The sequence below is a fragment of the Dipteris shenzhenensis genome, chromosome 30, assembly GCF_047967505.1.
Source record: "Dipteris shenzhenensis isolate YYH24624 ecotype China chromosome 30, Dip_SZ_1.0, whole genome shotgun sequence".
Taxonomy (NCBI): domain Eukaryota; kingdom Viridiplantae; phylum Streptophyta; class Polypodiopsida; order Gleicheniales; family Dipteridaceae; genus Dipteris; species Dipteris shenzhenensis.
This window is the reverse complement of record NC_141625.1, coordinates 30,306,793-30,314,001: the sequence shown is the minus strand read 5'-3', so window position 1 is coordinate 30,314,001 and position 7,209 is coordinate 30,306,793.

Below are 7,209 nucleotides of genomic sequence, written 5' to 3'. Positions count from 1 at the left end.
CATGTGGCTAATGAGGGCTAGGGTCTAGGGGAAAATCCTAGGCCTAGGCAATTAATGGAAGGGTGCATTAGTTGAACCTAAAGAGGGGTTTAATGGTAAGGTCCACTTGGACACATGGCACCATGAGGGTTGACCACTTGGGAGGTAGTGGGCGGTGTGGGAGGATCTAGATGGGAAGCTAGCTAGAAGGGGGTTGAGAGAGAAAACCCACGTACTATTTTTTGGTGAGCTAGTAGCTGAAGGTCTAGACCATGGCTGGGTGGAAAAACGTGGTTGAAGCCCTCAAGGTTGGAGGTGACCTATCACATACATTAGTGAGAACTTTGTAATCACATATAATAGTTTTTTGTGATCCTTATATTTTTAGATAATGCTCATGTGAGTCTATCTTAAGCTCAAGAGAGGAAATAACCAAAAAACACATCTACAACATGTTGTGATTTTTTTGCCAAAACCTCAAAAGGACACTTTTATGTCCTGTTATGCTACCAAACTAGTGATAAACCTATAAAAATGCATTGTCTTTGAAAAAACCTCTTTTTTAATATAATGTTAATGAAAATTTTGAATCTAAGCATATTTTGATATAAATATCGTATTTATATGGAGTTCATGGCCAGAGGAGACCTTTACTGAAAGGAAAGATGTCTTTAGATTTAAATATTAATGAAAGATGTCAATCATCTTATAGTATTTGGATCATATGGTTCAATTTTGATAGAATGGTCAATGAGTGAGTTTTTAAGTTTATCGATTTACTTTATCTCCATCTATGTGATTTTGTGTGAACTTGGATTCTAGAATCTAAAATTTTGTGATGGTCTAATATTTCAGTCGATAAAATGAAATTTCTATCCAAAAAAAGGGAGTGAAAGTTTTCCATGACTCCTATTGGAAGATTTTTTGACATCCACATGGACATATCATATGCTCCATATATTAACATGTTCTTATGCATATATGTTCTTATGTACATACACATAAGCATACACATAAGCTCATAAGCATACACCTAAGTGCATAATTGATCTTATGTCCATATGTCAAGTTCCAAATGTCATGTCTTTATATACTTTTGATTAGAAAGTATACCTATGCACATAAGTGCATTGAATGTAAGAACACCCACATAAGCATGAACATAAGCTCATAAGCATACACTTAAGCATGAAGTGTTACATGAACATACACATAAGCATACACATAAGCTCATAAGCATGCACTTAAGTATGAAGTGGTAAATGAACACACTTAAGCATGAAGTGGTACATGAACATACACATGAAGTGGTTATATGCTCCATATATTTTATGTTTATGGTACACATGCTATCTTATGCTCTTAAGAGCACATGGTTATATGCGCCATATATTAAGCATGAAGTGGTACATGAACATACACGTAAGCATCATACACTTACGTGCATAAGTGTATGCATAAACACATAAACTCATGGGGAGAATTTACTCTCGACCATTTGTCGTATGTATGTTCCTATGCACAAGCCTAATGAACAAATGCATAAGTGCATAAACCTATGGAGAAATATGCATAAACATAAGCTGAAAACAATCATAGACATCAACATATCAAGGCATATGGACACATAAAAATAATGGTGAACAAAACATTGAACATACTAGCCACAAACACATAATCCATGTCATATGAAGTATACTTATGCGCATAAGCCTATTGAACATGAGATTCCATTCTGAACTTGAACCCAAGTGTAGGAGCATATGATCATGACGTAAATTGGTGCGAATGAATGTATCAACATGAGCCTGTGCAGTATGCACATTGGAACATAAATCCGGACATGTGAATATTGAACACAATAGCTAGAAATTCATATAACATGCCAACATTGAACATAATAGCTCGAAATTCATTTGACAATGATGTGAATATTGAGCACAATAGCTCGAAATCCATATAACATGTTCTCAAAATGAAGGTTAAGCTTCAAAACCATACAAATAAACTCTAATCATAAGCCCATCTATGATAGCCAAATATGTAGTTCTCTCCATCGAACCTCGACCTCTTCAAGGGGCGGTGTCCTCTCAACTCTTCATGCATCCATTCATATGAAAGGATCAATTAATGGAAAAAAATGATTTCCAACAAACATAAATAGTTCAATTTAAATTCAAATGTTCAATTACATAAGAGGTCATTCCCTAAAGCTAGCACCTGTATCCGTGCTCAGGTTATGGCTCTGCATATGTGACCGTAGATGAGATACGATCCACTCCTCACGAGGGGTAGCAACAACAATGGTTGAGTTGTGCAAGTCCTCATAGTCCAAATCGACAAGCACTTGTAGACTCATGTGCCCATCATCACTGCACCCCTCCAACTCTGCCACATCCTCTGTCCCCTCCTCTGCATCTCCCACATCCTCCAATACCTCCTTTGCATCTCCCACATCATCCAATTCCTCCTTCCCATCCACAACATCCCCTATGCTCTCCTCCTCATCTCCCACATCCTCGAATGCCTCCTCCTCCTCCATCTAGTATCCCCTCATCCGCACCCTCCACTACCTCATTCTTCTCCTCCTCTAGCTACTCCTCTCCCTCCTCCGTCACATCCTCCTCTTGCTCCCCGATTGCCTCCTCCATTGTATTGTTTGTCTTTTCCTCTTTAGTGGACTCCTTCAAGGAGAGCGCGAGACATTGTCTCAACATGTCTATCACACGAGGGTCATGGGGGCCGTGCCTATGCACTGAATTACAATATAATAACGAATCAACAAGGTAGACAAAAATATCAAGAGCACATGGCAAATGAGCATTACGAAGCACTTAAAAAGAGTCATCCGTGGAGAGTACAATACCATGTGCATGCTCGAAGGCATCTTGCAAGATGAGCTTCATGCTGTCAGCTATCTTTGTGGCTGCCTTCTCAATGTCCCCACTGGAGGAGGCCTACGAGTAGAACCAACGACGATTAGATGCAATTCCTAAGATCTTTCAAGTAATGGGGGAAGTGGATTGCACTACACACCTCTATCATATTCTGCATCGGTTTCTGCTCCTTTACATAATGTGGATCTGGGGATGTGAGATCCACGTGCATTGAAGTTTTCCCCTTGTTTGTAGGTGAGGTTTCTAGATCGATGTGGATGGTACTCCATCCTGGAAACATGCGAGGGGTGAACATGAATGGAAGCACACTTTGCATAGGCATACAACATGAAACAAAATGGATGACAAAAAACATACCGGGGCTAGTACGGGAACGAGGAGGCTCCACCCTTGCCACCTCTACCTTTACTGGAGGTGGAGGAGCTATCAGTGGGGGCCCTCATGGTGGGGGGGCATGTGCCGCCATAGGGTCTCGTCGAACATGTGTAGCACAAAGGTAGGGTGCAGGGGGCAAGTTGTGGTTACAAACACAGTGACCATTGAACCTAAACTTAGAACAAAAGCTCCTTGAAATGTCCGGGGATTTGCGACAATCTAGCCTCTTACAAATCCACATCGTGCCCCCACCGAGGAGCTTTTGCTTCTCAAACTAAAAAGAAAGATGTGCAAGAGTGTGAATTTAGATGACCTCAATGCAGCTAGGCATACAAAAATCATTATATAATTTTTTCGATTAAATTTACCAAGATCATTGTGGGATGTAATTTGATCTAATAAGCCCCAATAGCTTGTATTAAGGCACTTAGAATCATGGTATTTATGTCATCTGTGTGCCTACGAATGTTGTAGCCCTCTCTGCCTCCGTTGCCTTGGTCAACCTACAAAGAAAATATGGGGAAGACCCACATCCAATCTTGGTTAAGGTGTTCTCTCTCTCTCTCATTTTCTCTCACTTAAAGAACCTTTCAGAAAAAAAAGATTGGTAGCTGGATCAAATCACCGAATCATTGAAAATAAGTCAGGGAACTACACGCATTATGGTGAGTAGGAGTTGTTGAACAATCATCGAACAATGCAGGTAAGAAGCGGAACACTAGCAAGGCAAATGGAGGAGGCTTTCACCTACTAATGAAGATTGGAAGAAGTCCAAGCTAAAGAAGATCTAGGAACAAAAGATCTAGGAAATGAGAAATCTTGGCCAGCTACTTTCTCAATAGAAGAAATGAAAGATTTTCCAACTGTCCTGCAGCCTCGATCCCCAGCCTATGACATGGGGAGAAAGTTCCCAAAATCTCACAATCGATGCAATTCCATTGTCCAAGAATACCACGTTTACGTTAATTGACGAGGAGATGCAAGTAGTGAATTTGTTAAACCTGAATCTAAGCAGTTCAAAGAAAATGAGCATTATTGAAGTCGGATAAAAATGGCAGAAATACGGTCAAAAAACTGTCAAGAACAGTTTATTCCCTAGGCAAAAACATTTGTGTTAGCACATACAGTGTGTTTCCTAGCGCCTACTCATCCGTTTAGGGGGTGGAGCTTCCAACCACCGTAAGGCCCGTAGTCTGTGAGTGAGGCAAGAGGTAGGGGAGCGGATGGAGCTTATGCGTTGGTGGTATAGCTCACGCTGTGTAGGTGCCTCTATCCATTGGGGACTCATTGGCAATGATTGTGTGCCAGATGTGACAAAGGATGCACATGGAACCACTTGATGGTCGATCGGCATCATCACTATGCCAAGGCAATCGTCAAAAAGGGATCTGGGAAGATGTCGAAAGATGACCGGGTCCCATCGCTGCGGCTTTCTTGAGGTCTCAAGGCCCAATGCACCATCGTGTGCATAAGGCAAATGTTAGACCCCGAGATCTATCCTCAGGCGGTTCCTATTTAACAAAGATCACATATCGAATACAAACAAGTGGTAGTATATCATTCGCCAAAGATTAGAGTTAAAAGCCTACCAAAAATTGTCGAGTTGCCACAAATAGAATCAAGGCTTGACGGTTGTAATCATAATAGAAACGACCAAAGAGACGTATGGGACTTTAAGGCAAGATAAAGGAAGAGAGGTTTGATGACACCAAAAAAACTGCAAGGCAAAGAAAATCACAAGTACATACAGTGGAGCTGCCCAGATTGATAAGCAACACTGGGGCAAGCTCACTGTAATGACGACAAGCTAGAAATGAACGGATAAAATGTAAGGCAATGCTAGCAAAGCAAAGGCTGTAGTTTAGTGCAAGCCTGCCAACCCCAAAGCTTTCGCATTAGACTCTGTGCATGTCGCAATTCCCAGTAAGTGTTCCTCGGTGTGCATATACTGCATATACAAACTATATGAGACAACACTGTTACAGAGAAAGGATTGCAGGTAGAGGCATGCCGTAGGTCTTCGTAAACTTCAAGCTAAGCATTATCAGTATTGCGAGCTCGAAGTCTAGTCGTAGTATGTAGATCAGGCACCAGCTAAGCAATTACCAAGAAATAACTTATGCACGTGAGTATGTGCTCTCCAATCCGCCAATAGAAAACATAGAGCTTAGATACCATAGGAACAAACATAGCAAATGACCAAGCCAGTCTAGTCTCTTACCTGGGAAGTCACCATAAATACATGAAGCTTGCAACAAGTGCCACCAATGTTAAAGAGCTCGAAGCACTCCCCTAGGGGCCACCAATGTTAAAGAGCTCGAAGCGCACCCCCGTGAGCAAAAGACCCACACAACAAAGGAATGCATAATGCAAGGACTCAAGGGTACAAAGATTGTTCAGTTTCTTCAAGACATCCCTTCAAGACTTCGCAAAGCAAAGAGACAAGTTCCAGATCTCGGTGAATTTCATGAGGAATCCACTTGATCCCAAAATCAAAGGGGATCCACTACCTTACTTATAAATGCATTTACCTGTATGAGACTAAGTCACATGTCACCAACCCAAACAAACGCCATAGAATGTGATAACCTTACAGTAGGCCATATTTCATATTTGAAACACTACTCATTACTTTGAATCTAGAAATCCTCCAGTCAAAGGGAAATTTCATTCATAAGGTGAAAATGGAGTCAGTATTTTGTTACTGTCATGCCCAAATGAGCCTTTAGATTAACGGCATTTTTGTGACTTTAATATCACCCTTGATTATCCAAGTAACAAGGGAAGCATAAAATTCGCCATAAACTAGCATATATGATGCAATCATCCCAAAAGTTGCTACATAGAGTATCCCAAATTGAAAACTTTAGAGAGAATTATTGGTCAAATACTAAAAGTTCACAAATCCAAACCACACATAAGCTGGAAACATAAAATATCTCAATGTCTTTAGTGGGATATTAGCTACTAGCATGCTACGCATAGTATATCAATCATCCATCCTGACAATAGTATTGCTTGCTAGGCCGACATCATAGAACCAAATGCCAATAGGATATTAGTTCTCCATCAAGGAAAAAGTTATGGAGTTTAAAGTGACATTGATATCATGCTTAATTATTTCATCATGCATGGGATTCATCAAACTCCCATAAACTAGCATTTATTAAGCCATCTTCACCAAAGTTGCTGAAAGTTATAGGTTTCCTAATAAACGGATGTAAATCCAAACCCGCAATAAAACTCATAACCATAACTATCTCAGTATCCCTAGTGGAACATCATCTTGCAACATGGTGCACATAGTCCATCCATTTCCCTTCAAGGAGATAGTGTTGGTTGCAAGAACATCATCTAAGAGCCAGATGCAATAAATATATCAACCTTCCAACAACGAAGTAGTTCCCTACCAAGTACTAAAGTGATGTTAGCATTACATCCAACAATAAAGTGATAAAAGGTGTAACAATGCAGTGTGTGTGTGTGTGCATGTGTCTTTCTATGAAACCAAGTCGACAAGAGAGTGTGTGTCCGCACGCACGTGTGCGTGTGCATGCACATGTGTGTGTGGTTGTGTGTGATTGTGTGTGTGTGTGTGTGTGTGTGTGTGTGTGTGTGTGTGTGTGTGTGTGTGTGTGTGTGTGTGTGCACCCACATGCATGTGTGTGTGTGCCTACAGATCAAGGGGTTAGTACACCGGACCTGGATACCAAAGTTATCCAGGTTTTGAGTAAAGGCCCTAAGCCTTTTAGAGGTGGCACAAATGCAAGCAGGGAATCACTAGAGAATTCACAAAAGGTGTCCAGTGGTTTATAGAAGGTGGCTGCCAAGTTTCTTAGAAATTTCCATCCAAATCCAATGTTAATAGTAGACCATGACTTCTTAATACCAAATTTCTCAAATATTTCCATAAAACCAATTCTGGTGTAATAAAATAAAAAAGTTTATTAATGAAAAG